This window comes from Anser anser (genome assembly GCF_964211835.1).
Source record: "Anser anser genome assembly, contig: SUPER_W_unloc_7, whole genome shotgun sequence".
NCBI lineage: Eukaryota > Metazoa > Chordata > Aves > Anseriformes > Anatidae > Anser > Anser anser.
The window spans coordinates 144,295-172,143 of NW_028154225.1; the positions used below are offsets into that span (position 1 = coordinate 144,295).

General features: G+C 47.1%; 2 protein-coding genes across 9 annotated transcripts in view; one reads left to right on the top strand and one right to left on the bottom strand.

Moving 5' to 3' along the window:
• The window catches only part of LOC310888947 (mothers against decapentaplegic homolog 2-like), a 93,235-nt gene that overhangs the window by 63,604 nt on the left and 1,782 nt on the right, over positions 1–27,849 (bottom strand). The window contains exon 1 of one of the 8 annotated variants that reach the window (XM_083852611.1): positions 6,435–6,505. The exons of 1 other annotated variant lie outside the window; for it this stretch is intronic. The gene's annotated coding sequence lies outside the window, so the exon portion shown is untranslated. Of the gene's footprint in view, positions 1–2; positions 6,506–27,849 lie in introns of those variants that run through there. 6 more of the 8 variants (XM_083852610.1, XM_083852607.1, XM_083852614.1 and 3 more) reach the window with 6 other exon arrangements.
• The window catches only part of LOC310888949 (uncharacterized protein), a 389,701-nt gene that overhangs the window by 48,845 nt on the left and 313,007 nt on the right, over positions 1–27,849 (top strand). The window lies entirely within an intron of this gene.

The following is a 27,849-nucleotide window of genomic DNA, read 5'->3' on the forward strand; positions in this document are numbered from 1 at the left end:
ACCTGGAGTAATTTGCAGACAGAAGACAGACAGCACATGTGCTGCTGAACATCTGGCAGCAGCTCAAAAATCTGCCCCTTCCACTGCCTCTGGACTGCTCTGCAGCCCTACATCTGCACTGGGTTCTCCCTCTGTCCACCAAGGCAGACCCAGACATCAGACTTGTACCAATGGGCTCAGCAGTCACTGCTACAGCTCTTTTTTGACCAGTAAACCCCATTTCGATTCACCACCTGTAACTTCTGCTTTCAAACTGACATAGGAATATAAGGAGTTTTGATCTTTGTTCCGAAAACATCACTCACACACTGTCACTGCTGACACCAGCCTCTTGGTAAAAAAACCCCTCCCATAGTCTTTTTCCTCATATGCTTCCTTCATCCACAAAAAATGTTTTCTCCAAATGGACCCAGAAAACATTTGCCAACACCACAAGCAATATTCCCACGTTGCTAAAACAGCTGCAGATTAAATATGGGCTAAACGCATAACAACCCTTTTTCCTTATTTCCTTGTAGTCCACAGGCAACCACCTCCAAACACTGAGAACCTATTTAGGGCCTTTGCTTTTTAAGGACCTTACACATGCTTCCCACCACTCGTTCTTTGCGCTGCCTCTCCACTGCTCATTCTGTTCCACTGATGCCCAACACCATATCCCAAATCTTATATTTTACCTGCCCATGTACTATTTCCACTACAACATATCAATGTAGTGGGACTCTAAGTAATTACAGGGAGATTTCCAAGACCCCTTTCCGAGTTCAACTGTAGTTGAGCTATCAGTATGATGGCAGAAGCGTGACACAGCAGAAAGCTATCGCTATTTCATCCCTTTCCACATTCCCTGGATTGTGCCTTAAAACCACAGCTTTGAGTACTCAAGGAGCTTAAAAGAGAGGTTCAAGTGTCAGACTGCTGGCACACAAGGAGCACACGCTGTTATAACCAACAGATTAAAACTGGAAAACGTACAGATTACCTAACTTCGGTGGTATGTTTCATCTCTGCCCCCATAGTATATTCTGCTTCCTCTCACACACGTTTCTATAGCAGGTCAGCACAACAGTTGGCAACTTGTAAAGTCACAGTTTGAGTCATGTCTTATTATTCCATTCTACTGTGGTTCTCTGGAACAAGGATTAAATATTAAGCCCATGATCCCAGAAATAACTAAATATAAAAGAGAAAGAAAACCTTAAGGGCAGTACACTTGCAGACTAGAATCTTCAAGGGAAATTTTCCTTTCCTGAGTGTTTGGAACTTATTATAAACACACTGGTGCTACCAAAAATATCAAGTTATTTGTGGCTAATTTATTCTAAAGCCTTATGCAACATATTTCATATCAATCTGCTTATTCATCTTAAACTTGAAATAAAGAAATAGGATCTCTCCTGGTTTTACTAGAAGTATTCTGGCTTAGAATAATTTCATTTTCAAGTGCTCTTCTGGAATAAAGAGGACAGAAGTTAAGCCCCTGAGGAAAGAAGATCGATGAAAATCCTTTGTAGCATTTGAAAAAGAGTCTACAAGTTCATTTCCTCCCAGTTTTAGTCCCATTTTTGCAATATTTTTGAGACAATTTTTTTTTCCATTAAACCTGGAATTTGGAGGAGATTCTATACCAATTTCACCAAGTGTACAATGCCTCACATATTTCAGAGGAGGGAATATCCACCTTTTTCCTTCACGTGTCTCCCTATGGCATTAGTTCTTTGAGAATAAGCACATTAATTGAAGCAGTCTATTTAAAGCAGCATCAACACCCTATGTTAGGCTAACCAGTACTGAGATGTGAAGCTTTGAAGTGCGTAGATTAGGCAGTACTGTACGTCACCTGTATTAATGCAAGGTCATCAACAGTGAAAAACTTTGAGAAACAATAAAGCAATTATTTTATCTCTCAATGAACAGAAGCAAAACAAAATTAATTTATGATCTGCTTCTAGATTCTTGAAGCAGTGTTATTCCAAACAACGAGGCAGCTTATTCTCAGCAGAACCTGAGAAAATTTTCCTCAATGCTAATGATGTCAATTTGCAGGAAACCTGAATTCTGTACAGTGTTCAAACTAAAAATCAACATCACTTTTTCCCATTCAGATAGAATGCATTCTAGTTAAAGAACTTGGCAAAACAGACAGGAGAAGACATTTCACTGCTGCCACTACACCCACAACCCCTCCAAAACCTGCCTTTTGAGACTCCAAGGGGCTCATGCCTTCTTCTTCTCCCTCAAACATGTATTAAAGACACCTGGTTTCATCATACTGGAGAGGCTCAAGCCTGCTGTGCATACATACATTTCTGAAGAACCACCACACACGGAAGTTCGACAACACACAAGCTTCTCTCCCTGTATTCAGGCCAGAGCAGGACAGCTTCAAGTACTTCCTTCTTGGCTGTTGGGTGTTCAGGTTTTTTGCCTCCGTGCGAGCAGAGAGCTGGGGGAAGGGTTATGCCGCCCTGCTGAGCAATGCCCCCAGATCCACCCCCCAGCCGAGCTTCCCAGCCAATTAGGCCAGCAGAGGAGAGTGGCTCCAGAGCACTCCCTCCCGAGGGGCTGCAGCTGGCCCAGGCTCCCAGAAGCAAAGCCAAGGTCCAGGTTCAGCTTTGACAAGAGTTGAAGTTCAAGGCAGGCTGTTTGAGGCAGCAGCAAAGGAAATTCTCCCTTCGGGACAGCTTCAGAATGAGGATTTTGCAATGTGCCAATCTACAGCCTCAATTTGCACATTAATTTTTAAGTTTCTTACAGTCTAGTATTACAGTGCATCTTGAAACTCTGTAGAACTTTTGTCTTTATGTAACTCATTGAGGAGAGAATTACCCACCTACTTTGAAAGTAGACTTTTTCCTCTTACTCATTTCATAAAGCTTGATTACGAATCAAACAAAATTCTTGTTTCTCATATGCAGAACTAAAATAAGCACTGTCCTGGTTTCAGCTAGGATAGGGTTAACTTTCCTCCTAGTAGCTGGTAGGGTGCTATGTTTGGGATTTAGGATGAGAATAATGTTGATATCACACTGATGTTTTAATTGTTGCAGAGCAGTGCTTACACCAAGCCAAGGACTTTTCAGCTTCTCGCTCTGTCCTGCCAGCAAGCAGGCTAGGGGTGCAGCAGGAGCTGGGAGGGGACAGACCCAGGACAGCTGACCCAAACTGGCCAAAGGGGGGTATTACATGCCATCTGATGTCATGCTAAACAATTAATATGGGGGGGGGGCTGGCCAGCTGCTCAGGGATAGGCTGGGCATCGGTCAGCAGGTGGTGAGCAATTGCATTGTGCATTACTTGTTCTGTACACATTATTAGTAGAAGTACTATTATCATTATTATATTCCTGTCTTAATAAACTGTCTCTATCTCAACTCACAGGCTTCACTTTCCTGATTTTCTCCCCCATCCCAGAGAGGGAGGGGGGAAGGTGATTGAACAGCTGTGTGGAGCTTAACTGCCAGCCACTGCCACAGCAAGCACCAACATGATAGAAAAGTTTCAGGAGCTAAATTTTTCTTCAATTACTAAGGACTACTGCAAGCTACAACCAAATAAAATAATGAAAAGCTTTATTGCTATTAGAAAATTAGCACATTGGAAGCAACACATGCATTCACATAGCACACTAAAACTGCATGCAACTAGCTGAGATGCTAACTTCACTGACTTTGGATTAAACTAATAGGACTGACATATTTTAGCAACTCTCCTAGAATTACCAGAGAGGAATATTACCACAACTACAGTCAGCCAATTCACTTGTCCCTGCAAAGCAGCAAATGTTTTCCACATCCTTCCTATTTATGAACTCACAGCATTGCTCCTTAAAACTACAAGGCCTCAGTAGTGCCACAAAAGCACCAAAGGAACATTCCAAACCACAACAGTTTAAGCTCTTCTCACCTAATTTGCTTTGATTAAAATTGCTGAGGTGCAACAGACAAAGGTCAGTTTCATTATTTTGGAAAGTAAATACTCCTGGGGTAAAGCTGACAGGTAGTCCTTGAACCAAATAGCAGGTACCTGGTTCAGCTTCTAGCCATATAACTTAGCAGGTTCCCCCCTCCATTAAACAATACACAAGCACATTTAGCAGTTAATTAATGCAAGCTGACTTTCCAAACCAGCCTAACATCAACAAGTGTTCCTCCAACAGGCCAGGCTCCCCTCCATGTTCACTGCACACTGAAGAGTCTTACATTATGCTCATTTCACTCCAGCCTAATTAAAATCAAGCTCAAGCCCCAGACTACGCTGATAGGAGACCCAGGAGCTACTCTTGCAGTCTCTTTCTTGGTCTTACTTCATACTATGGCTGTCAAACACGTTTAATCACAATAAAAAGTCATCTAGAATGATACTTTTCTCTTTGTAAGAGTTACTCTACTGGAAGTTGAGAGCACGGTTTAGAAAGAGTTTTTGCAGTGGCCAATTTCTTCTAGCCCAGAGTATTGAGCACGGGACTGCCTGTGCTCTCCATTCGGTTACAAAAAACTAATCACATTGCATGACCTGCAGCAGTTCTGTTTAACAAATCAACAATTACAAATACTTTGGCAAAGTAAGCTTAGGTATTGTTTGCCTCTCCGTACAGTTCACAACCCAGTTTGGATTTAATGACTTTTATCATAAAACCACAATCTGAAAAGCAGAATTTACAGCTCACTTAACAAGGCCAGCCCATAAATGGATGCTTTCAATTACAGGGCATTTACATGCAGTCATTAAGGCAGTGCTGAATACATCTGAAAACTCCAGAATATCTTGAATAATAATTGAAATTCTGCACACTGTTCTTTATATAATCAAAACCTAGGAATTTTCTTCAGTCTCAAACAGAGCTCGGATTCATTACTATCCAGAACCTACTACAAAGTCTGTTCTCCCAGTACTTTTGTGGAAGAGGGAACAGAGATGGAAACAAGTTTTGTTTTTTAAATTTGCACTCACTAGCACAGACTTTTAAGCTCCAATGAACTCAATTACATCAACTGGTGCTCGATACTTCTGAAAGATCGAGTAGAACAGGAAGATGTAAAAACACCTAGGAGGGCCTTTCATTTGGAGATTCCCTGTGCAATTCAACCTCATTTCATTTTGCTCACAAACGTAGCTTCTATGTGGAGGGAAAAAAAAAAAAGATCAGTTAAGAGACCAATGTGGTTTTTTTTACCTTGTTTTTTCAATTGTGGGGTTTTTTTATTATTATGGTCAAACAGAATCTCAGGAAAGCTGACAAACTCTTCTCCAAGATTATACTACACATGACCAGATTCCTCCGTAAAGAAAACTGAATCCTCCCTCTTGCTCATTTTAATGACTGTCGGTGTAGTCCAAGTCTGAACAACACAACTACCAAGTTACCCTATTAAACATCCCAACGAAGATAACCCAAAGAACACACTTAAGTGAAGTTTAAGCCACCTCAACTGAGGGCCTCCCCCTTCCCCTTTTTCAAGGGGATTTACAGTTAATACTAACTTTTATCAGGACAGCGTTAAGCAAATGAAGCAGGGTGGGGAGGAGAGTATGACAATTTCAACCACCCCCCTTTAGTTACATTCTCATTCCCCTCTAAGTCACAAGAGTTTGCAAACCCTTAAGTTTTAAAGCTATCCCTTTGAATAAACATGGCAGAAGATGTACTCATATACCACGCAACTCAAGCTCCAACACGGTGATAAAGCACAGGAAAGTCTAAACAGCAACCTTGTTCTGTTAAAAAAAAAAAAAACTTAACAACAGGAGGTTTTTTTCCCCAGTCTGGAGAACAGAGCAAAGCCTAACCAGCCTCTCACTACAGAGGCCAGCCCCATAGATATAACACCACGAAGCAGCTTGAAAGCACAGCTCTCTGGGCAAAAAGTATCACACCTGGGAACAACCAAACCTGCAGTTATGCATAGCCTCCTTTCTAATAAGCTGTCATTACCACCTCCTTGCTATTGATGGAAGCTCACGCATCTCTGACCACGATAACAGGAGTCCGACGTGCAACACCAACAGACTGCAGCACTCCCACAGACCCCCGTTTGGAAAACCCAACGAGAACTTTTCCTCCAGCCCACCCGCTGGTGCGTGTTAAGGTGAGCAAAGCGCACAGGACTTTTGGCAACCAAGCATTGCGACCGACGGCCGAGAAGCCTCAAACCATCCACAAGCCAGACCCCCAGCTGACAAGAACTCCTCACGCGATTTTTTCCCCTTTTACCACCCGGAGCCCACAGGACAACACCTGGCTCCTCCCCCCGCTCCACCCCCACAGCAGCACGCCACGGCCCCCCTGCTGTAGGGGCTCCCTGCGGGCCCAGCTCAGCGCCTGGGACAGGAAAACCCCGGGCCGGGGGGCAAGGCCCTGCCCGATCCCCTCACACCGCAACAAAACGAAAACCCCAGGCCCTCAGGCCCCCCACGGCCGTCCCGGGCCCGACCTCCTACTCCCTGCCTGGCTGCGCGGCCGCCCTCCTCCCTCAGCACCGCCCGCCTGCCCCCATTGGTCGCCGCCTCGATCCGCCTGCCCCCATTGGTCGCAGCCTCGGCCCGCCCACCCCCGCGGCTGGGAGAAGAGGCGGCGCGATGGCCCGCAAGCGCGTCGCTCAAGGGAAAAGGGAGAGGAGATTGGGGGTCGGTGGAGAGACCCCGCCCCCTATCCCCTTCCCGCAGGCGATTGGCGGGTCGAGAAAGCGAATCAAAGGGAGGGGGGGGCAAAAGCAGGGAGAGAACGGGAGACGGGGAGGGGTGGGAGGGCGCGAGGCTCGGCCCCTCCGGCGGTATGACGCCGCTTATTGGCTTCGTTGATTGTCACTTTTCACTCGACGCGCCCGCTAGGGGAGGTTGACCGGAACGGTGCGACAGCGTTTGCGTGACCTGCAGGCGCGCAGGCGCACTGGAGGTGTGAGGCTGTTAGTAAGTCCGCTCGCTTCTGTAACCTTCCGCGATTGGGCGTGGGTGGGAGCTGAGAAAAAGTAGTGCCCTCCTTCCCGAGAGAAATTACCTCAGGGCCCGAGACCGGCCCAGCACAGGGCAGTCCCTGACCACCTGCCCTCGAGTGGCGGAGCCAAATCGATGTTTAAAAGCTCCTCGAGTGAGGGAGGGTGAAACACCATCCTTTGGAGGACGGGAGCAGGGCAGGCGCCATGGTGCCCCTCAGGAGGCTGAGGCAGGAGGGGGATGCAACCCTGCACCCCTCGCACCTGCTTCGTCTTCAAATGGATGTAAACCACATGTAAAACCCATTAAACCACCCATAAAACCCATAAACCATAACACCACTTCGTCTGCTGTTATGGCGTAAAGCTGCAGGCAACTTGGTCTCAGCAGTCCCCAAGGTGTGAGGCCAAAATATGGCAGCAGCAGCGCCTCCTTCCATCTGCAGGGCTTGGGGGCTGCCCCCGCTGGCTTCAACCTCCCCAAAGCCTCCCCAAAGCCTCCCCAAAGAGCGGTACTTTCCCCTCCACAAAAAACCTTGCTGCTTCTGTGTATCTTTTTTTTCACTAGACTCTTTGCAGCTTTAACCAGCTGTGGTATGGTAATAATGTAATGTAACCGAATTCTTGTGTCAGAGTCACCACAAATAAATGAGAGCCTCCTTCCAGAAACTGCATGGTAGGGAACACGGTGTCATGCAAAACCCATCACTGCTTTGTCCACTCTGTAGCAATGTCCAACATGCTCCCCGCAGCATCAGCAGGAAACCACAAGTGAAGCCAGGGATACAAGAATGGGGGCTTGCTTAATCGTATTAATGATTTCTAAATAAAACAATTGTTATTATTAAAGCCAGGAATGAAAGAATGGGGGCTTGCTTAATCGCTTTAAAATAGATGTTGCTGAGTGTCTTTGCTTACTACTGTGCAAATTAACCGAAACAAGGAGTCTCGGGGCCCCTCACAGAGGATGTTTCCTGACAAAAATGGGGAACCTGTCTCAAAAACCAGCTGAGACCGACCTTGTGGTTTGGACAAGAGCCAAGGAGCAGCTGAGTCTGTACAAAGGCAGGGGGGTCAACTAGTGGTGATGAAGAGGAATTATCGGACTTCATCCCCACGACCCCCCTGTCGACCACCACCAGAAGGCACTGCGCAAGCGCAGATGGGAGGAGTTTATGGAAATGACTTCTTGGAGCTAATTTTAATACAAAGTGGGGATAGGTTATGCATATGTATAGGCGTATTGGGAAACTTCATGCATATGTAACTTTTTACTGCATATAATCAAAGCAAGTTGCCGCGTTAAGGTGCGCATGCCTTTGGGAGCTATCCCGCATGTGCCCGGCGCCGAAATAAACCACATACCTACTTTATAACTTATTTGCTTTGAGTTATAGAGTTCTTCCACGACTCATTTTGGTGAGCCAGGCAGGAGACTCTCTGCCTGCCCACAGGAGTGGACCTGCCGCGGACGTCCTAGCACGCACCGGGCACAATTCCCTGGAAGAACTCCGCTCCTCGGCTGCTCACTGCGGGTGCAGACAATGACCTGCTGGACCGTGGACAAACGGTATGTGTAACAGTACAGGAAGGGCCTATAAGTCGTACGCGTGGCTGGTGTGAGAAACACTTGTTAGCCAATAACGTAGGCTCAGGCAAGGATCTCAGTGAAGTAGTAATTTATTCATGATTGCAATGATGGGCATCCCGCAAGCAGGAGCACACCTACTAGTCACACAGTACTGTTTATATACTTTATTTCTCGATGACCGGGACCCTCCCCTGTTTCCCCACTGAGTGGGTAATCCAGGTTCACAACCTATCCTATGTTTCACAGACAATTCATGGCCTTCAGTTGCCGGCCTGTTAAATTTCAAATTTCTTTTGACTTTTTTACTGTTTGAAGTGGTAATGTTTCTTCACTTATCTGACTTGACACTGTGATTTTCACCTAATTGTTCTAAGGAGTCTGGTTGTCTCCATTTTACAAGGTCGCCTGCTGAGCTTTCTTATCACTGCAAGCATATCTCAATACCCCATTCCTTGCCTTTAAACAATGTAACTCTGCAAAAACAACATTTTTATTCCCACCATTCCCCCCTTTTCTTCTTTTTTTTAATTTGTTGATTTTTGCAAAACTTTTCTCTAAGGTGTAATTTGGTAGATATCTTCCTCTTCTTCACCTTCTTTGCTTTCCATCTCCTCTAATATCATCATCTTATCTGAGTAAGGTGGTGGCTTCATGGTCATTTGTTTCAATAGTGCAGTTTCAGTTAACCACTGTACTAGTCCTCTTACACAGGAGATAATGCAACAACCAACGGCTGTCAAAACTCCTGCTACTACGATCAAGGATGTAAATATGCCTAATTTTTCTGCCAAGTCACTGGCAAGGGTGGTAAGCCCTTGCAATGCTCTAGTTACTATGCCATCCGGGGCAGTATTGTTGGGTATAAAATGGTTGCTCGGTATCACACACACACACCCCTCCTTTCTCCACAAGTATCATATCTAATACTATTCTGTTTTCCCAAGCCATTTTGCTGGTGGCATCTAGTTGTTCAGCGATTCCTCTTATCGCATCCCTTGTATAATTTATGAATCTGTGCTGATTATAATAAATATAAGTAATCCAATCCACATTTTTATTAATTGTTACCCACCAGAGCAGTGACTCAAACCCTGCAGCAATTTGATTCCTGGCTTCCTGTTCATCAGGAACTCCTCTAGGCACCCCAAGAGAATCTATGTACGCTCTATCATCAAATGATACTCCTAAGCTTCTTTTTCTTCTTCTGGGTATTTGTGATGTTTCTCTTTCAAATGCCAGGGTGAAGGGTATAGCTAATTGAACAAGTGCACAAGTGCCTCCCCAGTTAGATGGTAGGGTGAACCGTAAGATCTTCCCTCCACAGTACCACCAGAGATCTGCCCTGGGGATCTCAAGTCTTGAGCAGTTTCCCATCAAGTCCTTGGTAGCATTCAAGGTCCTGGTGCACAAGGCATATTCTCCCAGATGCCGGGTAGCACTCACACCCTGCCGTGAGAGGCAAGCTGTATGGTTACCTATAGCTGTGGAGAATACAGGGGGAACCCTGATATTGCTGTCACGCAAGGAAGGGAACAGCAAAGAGAGAGACTTACAGGCCTCATTTCCCCAGGCAGTCTCTTCTTGGTACAATGCAATCATATGTCGCATCCCCTGGAAATCCTTGGTCCACCCCAATGGGCAGGGCACTATTTGGGCAATTGGTCATCCTGAGGCCCAAGCATAGCAATAGCTATGGTTGAGACTCTGGACAGTATATTTGACCCATTCTATCCAGGCATTCACATCCCCATACCCTGTTTCAATCTCAAATGTTTAAACTGCCGCATTTCAAAGAGGGCCTCCTGTTTTCTCCCCTGTTTTCTATTTGAGTTTCTCCCTTTCTCTGATGGAAATAGAGGATCGTTTCCATACAGCTATTCTCAATCTGGCTGTTGGGTCTCTCCCAGTTACTTGTCCTCTCTGCTCAATTGTCGTTGGGCATTTAAATCTCCACAAGCTAACACCTCACAAGCATCAACCATGACAGACTGTGGTTGTTGTGGTTTAATCCAGCTGGCAGCTAAACACCACACAGCCGTTCGCTCACCCTCCCTCCTCCCTCTCTGGGATGGGGGAGAGAAACGGGAAAGTGAAGCCTGTGAGTTGAGATAAAGACAGTTTATTAAGACAGGAAAATAATAATAACAATAATAATAACAATAATAATGGTAATAGTATTAATAATAATAATGTGTATGAAACAAGTGATGCACAATGCAATTGCTCACCACCCGCTGACCGATGCCCAGCCTATCCCCGAGCAGCCGGCCCCCCCACCCCGGCCAGCCACCCCTATATATTGTTTAGCATGACGTCAGATGGTATGGAATACCCCTTTGGCCAGTTTGGGTCAGCTGTCCTGGGTCTGTCCCCTCCCAGCTCCTGCTGCACCCCTAGCCTGCTCGCTGGCAGGACAGAGCGAGAAGCTGAAAAGTCCTTGGCCTGGTGTAAACACTGCTCTGCAACAATTAAAACATCAGCATGTTATCAGCGCTCTTCTCATCCTAATCCAAAACATAGCACCCTACCAGCTACTAGGAGGAAAATTAACTCTGTCCTAGCTGAAACCACGACAGATATCCACCCCTTATTCCATACCATTTATGTCATGCTCAGGTTACACTCTTTCCAATGCATTCTAATTAATCACCATTTTCATCTATGGTATATAGCAATCATGGCAGTGATGACATACAGTATTATATAGTAATTAACATACTACAATTCAACTCATGGGCTATTCTCACCCAGTATCAAATCCCCTTGAGGTACACACCGGACCTCCCCATTCTTTTGCATTACCCACCAAGTGCATCCAGGTTCCTGAGCAAAAGCAATTCCACGAATGGGTTTGCCTTTTCCTGAGGCAGGAGTAGCCCAGACTGTCTTACCCAGCATGATTCTTACGTGCACTACAGGAACTTTATCCCCTTCTACAGTGCGTAACAGGTTTGATTGGGCAGGTCCAGCTCGGTTGGCAGATCCCCTAGTATTGACTAACCAGGTGGCCTTTGCCAAATGTGTATCCCAATTTTTGAATGTCCCAGCACCCATTGCTTTCAGTGTAGTCTTTAACAGTCCATTGTATCGTTCAACTTTCCCGGAGGCTGGTGCATGATAGGGGATGTGATACACCCACTCAATACCATGTTCTTTGGCCCAAGTGTCTATAAGGTTGTTTCGGAAATGAGTCCCGTTGTCTGACTCAATTCTCTCTGGGGTGCCATGTCGCCATAGGACTTGCTTTTCAAGGCCCAGGATAGTGTTCTGGGTGGTGGCATGGGGCACAGGATATGTTTCCAGCCATCCGGTGGTTGCTTCCACCATTGTAAGTACGTGGCGCTTGCCGTTGCGGGTTTGAGGGAGTGTGATGTAATCAATCTGCAAGGCCTCTCCATATTTATATTTCAGCCATCGTCCTCCATACCAAAGAGGTTTTGACCATTTGGCTTGCTTGATTGCAGCACATGTTTCACAATCATGAATAACCTGTGCTATAGTGTCCATGGTCAGGTCCACCCCTCGATCACGAGCCCATCTGTAGGTTGCATCTCTACCTTGATGGCCTGAGGTGTCATGGGCCCATCGGGCTATAAATAATTCACCTTTATGTTGCCAGTCCAGGTCCACCTGAGCCACTTCAATCTTAGCAGCCTGATCCACCTGCTGGTTGTTTTGATGTTCTTCAGTAGCCCGATTCTTGGGCACATGAGCATCTGTCCTGGTTCCAGTTAGGACAGAGTTAATTTTCCCTCATAGTAGCTGGTAGGGTGCTATGTTTTGGATTAGGATGAGAAGAGCGCTGATAACATGCTGATGTTTTAATTGTTGCAGAGCAGTGTTTACACCAGGCCAAGGACTTTTCGGCTTCTCGCTCTGTCCTGCCAGCGAGCAGGCTGGGGGTGCAGCAGGAGCTGGGAGGGGACAGACCCAGGACAGCTGACCCAAACTGGCCAAAGGGGTATTCCATACCATCTGACGTCATGCTAAACAATATATAGGGGTGGCTGGCCGGGGTGGGGGGCCGGCTGCTCGGGGATAGGCTGGGCATCGGTCAGCGGGTGGTGAGCAATTGCATTGTGCATCACTTGTTTTCTTACACATTATTATTATTAATACTATTATCATTATCACTATTATTATTATTATTGTTATTATTATATTCCTGTCTTAATAAACTGTCTTTATCTCAACTCACCGGCTTCACTTTCCCGTTTCTCTCCCCCATCCCAGAGAGGGAGGGGGGAGGGTGAGCGAACGGCTGTGTGTTGTTTATCTGCCAGCCGGGTTAAACCACAACAGCATCTACTTGGCGTACCTTTACAACCAGGTTCTCTACCCGGGCAGCAATATCTTGCCACAATGCAGCAGCCCAGATGGGTTTGCCCCTGCGCTCCCAGTTGTTCTGCTTCCATTGCTGTAACCACCCCCACAGGGCATTTGCTACCATCCATGAATCAGTATAGAGATAGAGAACTGGCCACTTTTCTCGTTCAGCAATATCTAAAGCCAGCTGAATGGCTTTCACTTCTGCAAACTGACTCGATTCACCTTCTCCCTCAGCAGCTTCTGCAACTCGTCGTGTAGGACTCCATACAGCAGCTTTCCATCTCCGATGCTTTCCCACAACACGACAGGACCCATCAGTGAACAGGGCATATTTCTTCTCATTTTCTGGTAGCTTGTTGTACAGTGGGGCTTCTTCAGCACGGACCACCTCCTCCTCTGATGATATCCCAAAGTATTTGCCTTCTGGCCAGTCCATAATCACTTCCAAGATTCCTGGGCGACTGGGGTTTCCTATTTGAGCCCGCTGAGTAATCAGTGCAACCCACTTGCTCCATGTAGCATCAGTTGAATGATGTGTAGAGGGGACCCTTCCTTTGAACATCCAGCCTAGTACCGGCAGTCGGGGTGCCAGGAGGAGCTGCGCTTCAGTACCGACCACTTCCGAAGCAGATCGAACTCCTTCATATGCTGCCAGTATCTCCTTTTCAGTTGGAGTATAGCGGGCCTCAGATCCTCTGTATCCCCGACTCCAAAACCCCAGGGGTCGACCTCGAGTTTCCCCAGGTTCTTTCTGCCAGAGGCTTCAGGTGGGGCCATTCTCCCCGGCTGCAGTGTAGAGCACATTCTTTACATCTGGTCCTGTTCGGACTGGCCCGAGGGCTACTGCATGAACTATTTCCTGCTTAATTTGTTCAAAGGCTTGTCGTTGCTCAGGGCCCCATTCAAAAGCATTCTTCTTACGGGTTACTTGGTAGAGCGGGTTTACAATCAGACTGTAATTTGGAATATGCATTCTCCAAAACCCCACGACACCTAGGAAAGTTTGTGTTTCTTTTTTGCTAGTTGGTGGAGACATAGCTGTTATTTTGTTGATCACATCCATTGGGATTTGACGACGTCCATCTTGCCATTTTATTCCTAAAAACTGGATCTCTCGTGCAGGTCCTTTAACTTTATTTTGTTTTATGGCAAAACCAGCCTTCAGAAGGATTTGGACTATTTTCTTCCCTTTCTCGAAAACTTCTTCTGCAGTGTCACCCCACACAATGATGTCATCGATGTACTGCAGGTGTTCAGGAGCTTCCCCCTGCTCCAGCGCAGACTGGATCAGTCCATGGCAAATGGTAGGGCTGTGTTTCCACCCCTGGGGCAGCCGATTCCAAGTATATTGGACTCCCCTCCAAGTGAAAGCAAACTGTGGCCTGTACTCTGCTGCTAGAGGGATGGAGAAAAATGCATTAGCGATATCAATTGTGGCATACCACTTGGCTGCCTTTGATTCCAGTTCATACTGGAGTTCTAGCATGTCCGGCACTGCAGCACTCAGTGGTGGCGTGACTTCGTTCAGGCCACGATAGTCCACTGTTAGTCTCCACTCACCATTAGACTTTCGCACTGGCCATATGGGACTATTAAAAGGTGAATGAGTCTTGCTGATCACTCCTTGGCTCTCCAGTTGACGAATTAGCTTATGGATGGGAATCAGGGAGTCTCGGTTGGTGCGATATTGCCGCCGGTGCACAGTTGTGGTAGCGATCGGCACTTGCTGTTCTTCAACCCTCAGCAACCCCACAACAGAAGGGTCCTCTGAGAGACCAGGCAAGGTAGACAACTGTTTAATGTCCTCTGTCTCCAAGGCAGCTATGCCAAAAGCCCAGCGGAACCCTTTTGGGTCCTTGAAATATCCTCTTCTAAGATAGTCTATGCCAAGGATGCACGGAGCATCTGGGCCAGTCACAATACGGTGCTTTTGCCACTCATTACCGGTTAGACTCACTTCAGCCTCCAATACAGTTAACTGCTGGGATCCCCCCGTCACACCATAAATACAGATGGGCTCTGGCCCTTTATAGCTTGATGGCATTAGAGTACATTGTGCACCGGTGTCTACCAAAGCCTTATACTTCTGTGCGTCTGACGTGCCAGGCCATCGAATCCACACAGTCCAATAAACTCGATTGTCCCTTTCCTCCCCCTGGCTGGAGGCAGGGCCCCTCTAGTCCTGGTCAGAATCTTCATTTCTGTATTTAAAGGACTGCCTGCTGGAAGTTGGAGCAGCAAACTTTTCAGAGAACCCCTTTTTCCCAATTGTTTTCTTTTGCAATTCACGTACCCGTGCCTCTAGGGTCGCAGTAGATTTTCCATCCCATTTTCTCATGTCCTCTCCATGGTCACGTAGGTAAAACCACAGGGTGGCGCGGTGTGTGTGCCCACCATATTGTCTTCCTTGCATAGATGAACGTTTACCCCTAAAAGCTGAGACACTGGTTTGTACAGGTGGGGAGGAAAATAAACTCTCTTTAAGTTGGTGGACCTCTTCAGAGAGTTTCTCCACAGCCGAGACACAGGCCTGTAGGGAAGAGGAGAGATTTCCTTCGTACTGCCGGAGTTGTTTAGCCACTTCATTCACTGTGGGTTCCTCATCCTATTTCCAGGTTAGTATTGCCAATGAGCTGGCATATGATGATGGTGCACTCCGTACAAACTTCCGCCACATGGGTGGTGTACACTGGACTGCATCTGGATCTGTGGATGTTTGTGCGTCATCTAGGTCCTTATAAATTACTTCCCGTACGGCCAATTCCCTCAGGTACTGAATTCCCTTCTCCATGGTGGTCCACTTGTGTCCTGGTTCCAGGTAGGACAGAGTTAAGTAGCTCATAGTAGCTGGTAGGGTGCTATGTTTTGGATTAGGATGAGAAGAGCGCTGATAACATGCTGATGTTTTAATTGTTGCAGAGCAGTGTTTACACCAGGCCAAGGACTTTTCGGCTTCTCGCTCTGTCCTGCCAGCGAGCAGGCTAGGGGTGCAGCAGGAGCTGGGAGGGGACAGACCCAGGACAGCTGACCCAAACTGGCCAAAGGGGTATTCCATACCATCTGACGTCATGCTAAACAATATATAGGGGTGGCTGGCCGGGGTGGGGGGGCCGGCTGCTCGGGAATAGGCTGGGCATCGGTCAGCGGGTGGTGAGCAATTGCATTGTGCATCACTTGTTTTCTTACACATTATTATTGTTAATACTATTACCATTATCACTATTATTATTATTATTGTTATTATTATTTTCCTGTCTTAATAAACTGTCTTTATCTCAACTCACAGGCTTCACTTTCCCGTTTCTCTCCCCCATCCCAGAGAGGGAGGGGGGAGGGTGAGCGAACGGCTGTGTGGTGTTTAGCTGCCAGCCGGGTTAAACCACAACAGTCCTTTTGGCGCCCAGCGTGGGGCCCGAAGGGTTGAGATATCGACAAATCTGACCAGAGTGTGTTAAACTAAAATTGGTATAAGTATTGGACCTGCTTAATAGTTGCTAGTCACGATGTTGATTGCCTTAATCTCCAGTCTGCTGTACCTGTATTCCAAATTGAGTTTTATGGTGCGTTACTTTCTGTATGTGCTCCCTGTTGCACTGTTTATCCTTTCCGGGCCCTGGTTTAAGATTGTTATGGTACTGTGCGGTGTAGCAATGGCTTATGAAATGATGAAATATCTGGTCACGACTTTAACCTGGTATTTGTACTCAGCACTGTCGTCGACTCTATACTTTGGAACCCATATCTCGGAAACTATTAGCAATTACACCTATTGCCTGTTTTCGTTAGGGAGCCAATCTGTGAAGGGGACAGGGGAAGACATGTTTCCCTACCTGTTCACTCTCCCTTTCTCCTTCACCACCACCCTCTTATCCCCCGAGCTAGTTACGGTGGTTCTCCGAGATGTTGAATATCCTTGGGATCGTCAGACCAGCCTGCTCTTGTTGTTATGTCTCCTGAATGCGCTTCAGATTTTGAGGAGGGTTAAACAACTACTTAGGAATCTCATCCGGAGATCTGTCTTGAGGCGGGATAGTTGCAAGTGGCAGGGAGTGTGGGAGGATATGGGCAGGTTTCTAGAGCAGTGGTCACCTCCAGTGTTTTGGACATTCACCCCTGAACAACTGCAAAATCCTAAAAAGCTGGCAGAATGCTTGAAAAAAAGGTGTCATGACTCTGGCAGTTCCAAAGTGGCACAAATCACTGTAGCGTGCTGGGGTCTGGCTTGTGCCTATCGAGCTGCAATTGATGCTACTAGCAACCTAGCTCCAGCTCCTGCAGCCGTTCCAGCTCCAGCTCCTGCAGCCGCTCCAGCTCCAGCTCCTGCAGCCGCTCCAGCTCCTGCAGCCGCTCCAGTTCCAGCTCCTGCAGCCGCTCCAGCTCCAGCTCCTGCAGCCGCTCCAGCTCCTGCAGCCGCTCCAGCTCCAGCTCCTGCAGCCATTCCGGCTCCTGCAGCCGCTCCAGCTCCAGCTCCTGCAGCCGCTCCAGCTCCAGCCCCTGCAGCCGCTCCAGCTCCAGCTCCTGCAGCCATTCCGGCTCCTGCAGCCGCTCCAGCTCCAGCTCCTGCAGCCGCTCCAGCTCCAGCCCCTGCAGCCGCTCCAGCTCCAGCTCCTGCAGCCGCTCCAGCTCCTGCAGCTGCCCCAGCTCGTGCAGCTGCTCCCACTCCTGTGGCTGGGTCAGAGAAACGAGCTGTAGCAGTGCAAGTTGACCCCGCAGAGGGTATTCCAACCCCTGTGGCAGACCCTGTGTCTGGGTCAGAGAAACGAGCTGTAGCAGTGCAAGTTGACCCCGAAGAGGGTATTCCAACCCCTGTGGCAGACCCTGTGGCTGGGTCAGAGAAACGAGCTGTAGCAGTGCAAGTTGCCCCTGTAGACAAGGTGAAAAAATGGTATAGAGGCTCAGGTCGTTTAAAACGCAGACAGTCTTCTGCTAAGTCTGGGCGTAGTGAAGACGAGGCTGGGCCATCAAAGGTGCAGGAGACTGAAGATGAGGATGAGGATGTCGGAAAATCAACAGTAACTACCCGGACTCTACACCGGCCATCAAAGGTGCAGGAGACTGAAGATGAGGATGAGGATGTCGAAAAATCAACAGTAATTACCCGGACTCTATACCAGCGTGAGCTACGAGATGTGCGAAAAGATTTTGGTCGCTGTATAGGCGAGCAGCTTGCCACCTGGCTGCTCCGGTGCTGGGACACGGGAGCCAATTATGTGGAATTGGAGGGCAAGGAAGCCAGGCGGCTGGGATCCCTTGCTAGGGACGCATGCATTGACAAAGCAATTGGAGATGGAGCACAATCTCGCAGCCTCTGGAGGCATCTCCTGTCAGCTGTGAAGGAAAGGTATCCCTTCAAGGAAGAACTTGTATGTTTACCAAGCAAATGGACCACCATGGAGAAGGGAATTCAGTACCTGAGGGAATTGGCCGTACGGGAAGTAATTTATAAGGACCTAGATGACGCACAAACATCCGCAGATCCAGATGCAGTCCGGTGTACACTACCCATGTGGCGGAAGTTTGTACAGAGTGCCCCATCATCATATGCCAGCTCATTGGCAATACTAGCCTGGAAAGCGGAGGAGAATCCCACAGTGAATGAAGTGACTAAAATACTCCGGCAGTACGAAGGAAATCTCTCCTCTTCCCTAAAGGCCTGTGTCTCAGCTGTGGAGAAACTCTCTCAAGAGGTCCACCAACTTAAAGAGAATTTATCTTCCCCTCCACCTGAACGAACCAGTGTCCACCAGCTAAAAGAGAATGCTTTAGAGAAACTTTCTGAAAAGATCCACCAACTTGAAGAAAGATTATCTTCCCCTTCACCTGAACGAACCAGTGTCCACCAGCTAAAAGAGAATACCTTGGAGAAACTTTCTGAAAAGATCCACCAACTTGAAGAGAGATTAATTTCCTCCCCACCTGTACAAACCAGTGTCTCAGCTATTAGGGGTAAACGTTCATCTATGCAAGGAAGACAATATGGTGGGCACACACACCGCGCCACCCTGTGGTTTTACCTACGTGACCATGGAGAGGACATGAGAAAATGGGATGGAAAATCTACTGCGACCCTAGAGGCACGGGTACGTGAATTGCAAAGGAAAACAATTGGGAAAAAGGAGTTCTCTGAAAGGTTTGCTGCTCCAACTTCCAGCAGGCAGTCCTTTAAACACAGAAATGAAGATTCTGACCAGGACTAGAGGGGCCCTGCCTCCAGCCAGGGGGAGGAAAGGGACAATCGAGTTTATTGGACTGTGTGGATTCGATGGCCTGGCACGTCAGACGCACAGAAGTATAAGGCTTTGGTAGACACCGGTGCACAATGTACTCTAATGCCATCAAGCTATAAAGGGCCAGAGCCCATCTGTATTTATGGTGTGACGGGGGGATCCCAGCAGTTAACTGTATTGGAGGCTGAAGTGAGTCTAACTGGTAATGAGTGGCAAAAGCACCGTATTGTGACTGGCCCAGATGCTCCGTGCATCCTTGGCATAGACTATCTTAGAAGAGGATATTTCAAGGACCCAAAAGGGTTCCGCTGGGCTTTTGGCATAGCTGCCTTGGAGACAGAGGACATTAAACAGTTGTCTACCTTGCCTGGTCTCTCAGAGGACCCTTCTGTTGTGGGGTTGCTGAGGGTTGAAGAACAGCAAGTGCCGATCGCTACCACAACTGTGCACCGGCGGCAATATCGCACCAACCGAGACTCCCTGATTCCCATCCATAAGCTAATTCGTCAACTGGAGAGCCAAGGAGTGATCAGCAAGACTCATTCACCTTTTAATAGTCCCATATGGCCAGTGCGAAAGTCTAATGGTGAGTGGAGACTAACAGTGGACTATCGTGGCCTGAACGAAGTCACGCCACCGCTGAGTGCTGCAGTGCCGGACATGCTAGAACTCCAGTATGAACTGGAATCAAAGGCAGCCAAGTGGTATGCCACAATTGATATCGCTAATGCATTTTTCTCCATCCCTCTAGCAGCACAGTGCAGGCCACAGTTTGCTTTCACTTGGAGGGGAGTCCAATATACTTGGAATCGGCTGCCCCAGGGGTGGAAACACAGCCCTACCATTTGCCATGGACTGATCCAGTCTGCGCTGGAGCAGGGGGAAGCTCCTGAACACCTGCAGTACATCGATGACATCATTGTGTGGGGTAACACTGCAGAAGAAGTTTTCGAGAAAGGGAAGAAAATAGTCCAAATCCTTCTGAAGGCCGGTTTTGCCATAAAACAGAATAAAGTTAAAGGACCTGCACGAGAGATCCAGTTTTTAGGAATTAAATGGCAAGATGGACGTCGTCAAATCCCAATGGATGTGATCAACAAGATAACAGCTATGTCTCCACCAACTAGCAAAAAAGAAACACAAACTTTCCTAGGTGTCGTGGGGTTTTGGAGAATGCATATTCCAAATTACAGTCTGATTGTAAACCCGCTCTACCAAGTAACCCGTAAGAAGAATGCTTTTGAATGGGGCCCTGAGCAACGACAAGCCTTTGAACAAATTAAGCAGGAAATAGTTCATGCAGTAGCCCTCGGGCCAGTCCGAACAGGACCAGATGTAAAGAATGTGCTCTACACCGCAGCCGGAGAGAATGGTCCCACCTGGAGCCTCTGGCAGAAAGAACCTGGGGAAACTCGAGGTCGACCCCTGGGGTTTTGGAGTCGGGGATACAGAGGATCTGAAGCCCGCTATACTCCAACTGAAAAGGAGATACTGGCAGCATATGAAGGAGTTCGATCTGCTTCGGAAGTGGTCAGTACTGAAGCGCAGCTCCTCCTGGCACCCCGACTGCCGGTACTAGGCTGGATGTTCAAAGGAAGGGTCCCCTCTACGCATCATGCAACTGATGCTACATGGAGCAAGTGGGTTGCACTGATTACTCAGCGGGCTCGAATAGGAAACCCCAGTCGCCCAGGAATCTTGGAGGTGATTATGGACTGGCCAGAAGGCAAATACTTTGGGATATCATCAGAGGAGGAGGTGGTTCGTGCTGAAGAAGCCCCCCTGTACAACAAGCTACCGGAAAATGAGAAGAAATATGCCTTGTTCACTGACGGGTCCTGTCGTATTGTGGGAAAGCATCGGAGATGGAAAGCTGCTGTATGGAGTCCTACACGACGAGTTGCAGAAGCTGCTGAGGGAGAAGGTGAATCGAGTCAGTTTGCAGAAGTGAAAGCCATTCAGCTGGCTTTAGATATTGCTGAATGAGAAAAGTGGCCAGTTCTCTATCTCTATACTGATTCATGGATGGTAGCAAATGCCCTGTGGGGGTGGTTACAGCAATGGAAGCAGAACAACTGGCAGCGCAGGGGCAAGCCCATCTGGGCTGCTGCACTGTGGCAAGATATTGCTGCCCGGGTAGAGAACCTGGTTGTAAAGGTACGCCATGTAGATGCTCATGTGCCCAAGAATCGGGCTACTGAAGAACACCAAAACAACCAGCAGGTGGATCAGGCTGCTAAGATTGAAGTGGCTCAGGTGGACCTGGACTGGCAACATAAAGGTGAATTATTTATAGCCCGATGGGCCCATGACACCTCAGGCCATCAAGGTAGAGATGCAACCTACAGATGGGCTCGTGATCGAGGGGTGGACCTGACCATGGACACTATAGCACAGGTTATTCATGACTGTGAAACATGTGCTGCAATCAAGCAAGCCAAACGGTCAAAACCTCTTTGGTATGGAGGACGATGGCTGAAATATAAATATGGAGAGGCCTGGCAGATTGATTACATCACACTCCCTCAAACCCGCAACGGCAAGCGCCACGTACTTACAATGGTGGAAGCAACCACCGGATAGCTGGAAACATATCCTGTGCCCCATGCCACCGCCCGGAACACTATCCTGGGCCTTGAAAAGCAAGTCTTATGGCGACATGGCACCCCAGAGAGAATTGAGTCAGACAACGGGACTCATTTCCGAAACAACCTTATAGACACTTGGGCCAAAGAACATGGTATTGAGTGGGTGTATCACATCCCCTATCATGCACCAGCCTCTGGAAAAGTTGAACGATACAATGGACTGTTAAAGACTACACTGAAAGCAATGGGTGCTGGGACATTCAAAAATTGGGATACACATTTGGCAAATGCCACCTGGTTAGTCAATACCAGGGGATCTGCCAACCGAGCTGGACCTGCCCAATCAAACCTGTTACGCACTGTAGAAGGGGATAAAGTTCCTGTAGTGCACGTAAGAAACATGCTGGGTAAGACAGTCTGGGCTACTCCTGCCTCAGGAAAAGGCAAACCCATTCGTGGAATTGCTTTTGCTCAGGGACCTGGATGCACTTGGTGGGTAATGCAAAAGAATGGGGAGGTCCGGTGTGTACCTCAAGGGGATTTGATACTGGGTGAGAAAAGCCCATGAGTTGAATTGTAGTATGTTAATTATTATATAATACTGTATGTCATCACTACCATGATTGCTATATATCATAGATGAAAATGGTGATTAATTAGAATGTATTGGACAGAGTGTAACCTGAGCATGACATAAATGGTATGGAATAAGGGGTGGATATCTGTCCTGGTTTCAGTTAGGACAGAGTTAAGTAGCTCATAGTAGCTGGTAGGGTGCTATGTTTTGGATTAGGATGAGAAGAGCGCTGATAACATGCTGATGTTTTAATTGTTGCAGAGCAGTGTTTACACCAGGCCAAGGACTTTTCGGCTTCTCGCTCTGTCCTGCCAGCGAGCAGGCTGGGGGTGCAGCAGGAGCTGGGAGGGGACAGACCCAGGACAGCTGACCCAAACTGGCCAAAGGGGTATTCCATACCATCTGACGTCATGCTAAACAATATATAGGGGTGGCTGGCCGGGGTGGGGGGGCCGGCTGCTCGGGAATAGGCTGGGCATCGGTCAGCGGGTGGTGAGCAATTGCATTGTGCATCACTTGTTTTCTTACACATTATTATTGTTAATACTATTACCATTATCACTATTATTATTATTATTGTTATTATTATTTTCCTGTCTTAATAAACTGTCTTTATCTCAACTCACAGGCTTCACTTTCCCGTTTCTCTCCCCCATCCCAGAGAGGGAGGGGGGAGGGTGAGCGAACGGCTGTGTGGTGTTTACCTGCCAGCCGGGTTAAACCACAACAACTTGCCTGGTAGACATACAAGTTCTTCCTTGAAGGGATACCTTTCCTGCACAGCTGACAGGAGACGCCTCCAGAGGCTGTGAGATCGTGCTCCATCTCCAATTGCTTTGTCAATGCATGCGTCCCTAGCAAGGGATCCCAGCCGCCTGGCTTCCCTGCCCTCTAATTCCACACAATTGGCTCCGGTGTCCCAGCACCGGAGCAGCCAGGTGACAAGCTGCTCACCTATACAGCGACCAAAATCTTTTCGCACATCTCGTAGCTCACGCTGGTATAGAGTCCGGGTATTTACTGTAGATTTTTCGACATCCCCATCCTCATCTTCATCCTCCTGCACATTTGATGGCCCAGTCTCGTCTTCTCTATACCTAGACCCAGCAGAAGACTGTCTGCGTTCTAAACGACCTGAGTCTCTATACCATTTTTTCACCTTGTCTACAGGGGCAACTTGCACTGCTACAGCTCGTTTCTCTGACCCAGCCACAGGGTCTGCCACAGGGGTTGGAATACCCTCTGCGGGGGCAACTTGCACTGCTACAGCTCGTTTCTCTGACCCAGCCACAGGAGTGGGAGCGGCTGCAGGAGCTGGAGCTGCTGCAGGGGCTGGAGTTGTTATAAATTACTCTTTTAGCCAGAAAGAATTAGTTTATTGAGTAAGCGATCAGCAAGCGAAACAGCGCTGGGCGGCTGGGGAGTCTCCGCTCCGCCACAGCACGCGACTTCCCTTTCCAGCGTCACTGTTTTATAGCATCCAAGTTCCGGCTTGTCAGGACTTGTTGAGCCTTCTGAAGCTGCGTGGTCCGTTGTTGGGGGTCGCTGTTTTTCACGCGTTGTACTCATGTTCAAGGGAGGGGGGGGGTCGTGAAGCTGCAAACAGGATGTCTTGCGGTGGGTTGCTTCACAGAATCCTTTGTTTTAACAAGGATGTTTTCCCAACCTCCCTTCCTCATTATCTACTAGCTTAATCCCCTTATCACAATGTTGTGAATTGCGAAACCTTATCAGATTCTTTACATCCTTGAAGACAATGAACAAACCCCCTACTAATTTATCACAATCCCTCCTTTTTCTTTTTCCAACATATTTTGTTCATTGAACTTCTGGAGTACTTGCTTGCTTAACACTAAAGTCTCTGCACCATCTTCCTCTTGCTCCAGGGATTCATATCTCGTGCGCACAAGCATAAGATGAGCAGCCTCCAACCGGTTTTTTACAATCACGATTACTCGATTGAATATACATGGTCCAAAAGTCAGTGCTAATATAAACAACAGTAAAGGTCCTGCTATGGTTGATAGTAAGGTAGTGAGCCAAGGCGAGTAATTAAACCAGGATTCGTACCAATTTTGGCAGGCTTCATTCTCTTTCGTTTTTCTAACCCTTCCCGCAGTTTTGGCATGGTGTCTCTTACTACCCCAGTATGATCCGCATATACACAGCATTCCTCTCGAAGGGCTGCACATAGCCCTCCTTGTTGCAGGAAAATCAAATCCAATCCCCTGCGATTTTGAAGCACCACTTCAGATAACGATCTAACAGATTTCTCTGAAGCTGATATAGATTGTTTGATGCGGGCCAAATAATCATCTACAGCAATGCGTAGAGAGGTAAATTCTTGACTTTGTTTTACCAGAGAGGCAATTCCAGTTCCAGCTCCTGCAGCCCCTAGAACCATCAGAGTGACTAAAGTGACAGCCGTAATAGGCTCCCTCCTCTTTAAGTGGTATTCTGCCACAGTATGTTGGGTGTACATATATTCCTCAGAATGGTAAAGAATCCTTGGGATAATTACTACCTGTACACAGAAATTATGAGACGAGTTGAACAATTTCAAAGATAAGCATGGAGTTACCCCCAGAGACGAACATACCCATCTGGTGTTATCTGCTGGTATTAACCATTTTTCTTTGTCTAATTGTGTAACATTTTCTGTAATATTGCATAGATGGAACTTCTCACCAGGGACCGTGCCTACGCACCTGCCATTCCCAGTTACTTCCGTTAACGTTATTCCTACATCCCTTCCCCAATTGCATTGTGGGGGATCGGTTTCATTTGAACGGGTGGTCTCTCCCAGATCCCCAATGGCGTTGTAATATGGGGGCCTTATATCAAGACATAACCAGCAAGGTCTAGGCACGTCTGGATTTGTTTGATTCAACAACTGATAACTAGCATTCATGATTCTCCATGTGTTATTCCCGGTCACCCCTTCATTTCTAATCCCGTACTCCGGGTTTACTGATTTATTAGCAACCTCCAGTGGTTTAGGGCTATTAGGAGTTACCATTCTAAAAGCTTGTGTAGGCTGAATCCTCAAAACACTCTCCAACAGTTTCTGATTTGGTCCCACCCGTTGGGGACTCTTAGTCTCTTCCTTCTTTATATAGATGATGCCTCCCCTATCAGTCCCCCAGCAGTAGTTATCTGCTGAACAACATGGTGATCTTCCCATCTAGTCAGGCTCCATTTAAAAGGTTTGTGAGGGTGCGCAGACCCAGGAACAGTGTAAACAATCGTACCCATTACTATGTATCGCAAAAAAAAAAAAAAATGGCTAGGGCCCATTTTCCAGAGTTCTTTACCTGGCCACGTAATTCCCCACCGTTTCACTCTCTGCCTCGCTTGTCAGTTCGGTTGCGGCAAACTACAAGGTGCAGGTTCTTCTCGGCAGCAGCAGTGTTCTTCAGGGGAGTTTCTCGGGTAACCGTGACCTTTTTCTGATCAAACAGGGTCCCCTCTCCTCCTTTTTTTTATGATACATAGACAGTTAGACCATACTTATTGAGTTCGTTTCAACGTGAGCTTTAAGTCATCAGGGCCTGCGACCGCTTTCCATTCGCTTTTCTGGATCGGTCCTTTCACGCGACTGGCATGCGTTCACCCCTTCTCAGCCGTCCGGATAGCTGTCTCTGTGATAAGTAAAACAACATAGGGGCCTTCCCACTGTGGTGTTAAAGACGTTTCTTTCCATGTCTTAATTAGAACCCTGTCTCCAGGTTGTATCCTATGGATTGCTATATCTAGCCACCAAGCCTTTCGCTTGCAACTCCCTCCGTCGGTTCATAAGCTGTATTAAATAAGGTTTTAATTGGATATCCTGTACCTGGGGGTGATCAGATGGCATCTCTAAATCATAGGCATACCATACAGCCTTTCAAAAGGTGAGATTCCGACATCGGCTCGAGGCTGTGTCCGGATATTCAATAGTGCAAGCGGTAAACATTTCACCCAGGAGGTTTTTGTCTCTATCATAAGCTTTGTTAGTTGCTTTTTAATTTCACCATTCATTCGTTCTACCTTTCCAGAGCTTTGAGGATGCCAGGGAGTGTGATATTCCCATTTAATTCCCAGAGCCTTCATCGTGTCTCGGGATACCTTTGGCACAAAGTGTGGGCCTCGATCAGAGTCAATTGCTTCTATTACCCCGTATCTGGGTATGATGCTTTCTAATAATATCTTTACCACGGTTTGAGCTGCGGCCCTTGCCGTAGGGAATGCTTCAACAAAGTTTGTGAGGTGGTCTACAACAACTAACAAGTATCTATATCGCCCCGTTTTTGGAAGTTCAGTAAAATCTAATTGAATCTTTGCAAAAGGTCGATGTGCCAATTCTCGTCCTCCCGGGACCCTTTTTCTCATGTGTTGAGCATTTACCCTCCGACAAGTTATACAATCATTTACGATCCTCTTTGCTATATTATAAATCCCTATACACATATAATTTGTGGCAAATTGATTCACCAATGCCTGGGTTCCCCAGTGCGTCTGTTCATGAAATCTCCGTAGCACCCTCATAGCTACTGATTTTGGTAACACTTCCCGTCCATCAGGCAGTACCCATTTCCCTTTATCGTTTTTTCGAACCCCCATTTGTGTCATCTTGTCTTCTTCTGTAATAGTGAAACAGAGTAAGGGGAGGGGAATGGGTCCATTCGACCACAGGGAGTTAGCCGGCCCGCACTTGTAGCAGTTTATAAGGCGGGCTTTCTTCCTCAGAACAATTGCATTCAATCCCATCCACTCCCCATTCACTCCAGCAATCATAACATGGAAATTCCTTTGAGTCTTTCCCACAGTATTAAGTATTAAGTATTATATTAAGCATTATTATATATTATTTATATATTATTATATTATTAATTATTATATTAATTATTATATATTAAGTATTAAGTATAAGTATTAAGTATTTCCCACAGTCTGGGCAATCTTCCCTCGTTCTTATAATTCTTATACTCATTAATGCTGCCCTTTTTGCCTCCTGATCTGCTAGATTATTACCCCTAACCTGAGGGGTGAGGCCTTTTTGATGCCCTTTTATATGTACTACGGCAATTTCTTTGGGCTCTCCGATAGCTTGTAAAACCTGGGTAATCAATTCCTGATGTATTAAACCCTTTCCTTGTGAATTGATGAGCCCCCTTTCTTCCCATATTTTGCCAAATGTATGTACTACCCCATAAGCATATTTTGAATCTGTATATATTGTACCGCTTTTATTTTTCAACAATTTTAGGGTCCGCAATATGGCATATAGCTCGCAAGCTTGGTCAGACCAGCTAGGGCTCAAAGGTCCAGATTCCACTATCTCAAATGTTTTCCCGTTTACTAACATGTATCCTGATTTTCGCTTTCCCTCGACTACTCTCGAGGAACCATCCACATATATCTGTTCACCGATGGGTAATTCCACCTCCTCTAGATCAGGTCTCAATTTCGTTTGCTCTTCTATATTTCGGAGGCAATCATGTCCTAAGGACTCATTTGGTTCCCCATAAAGAAATTGAGCAGGGTTCTGTAGGGAGGTTGTTTCTAATGTTAATTTTGGAGAGGAAATCAAAATTCCTTCATATTTTAATAATCTGGCGTCAGT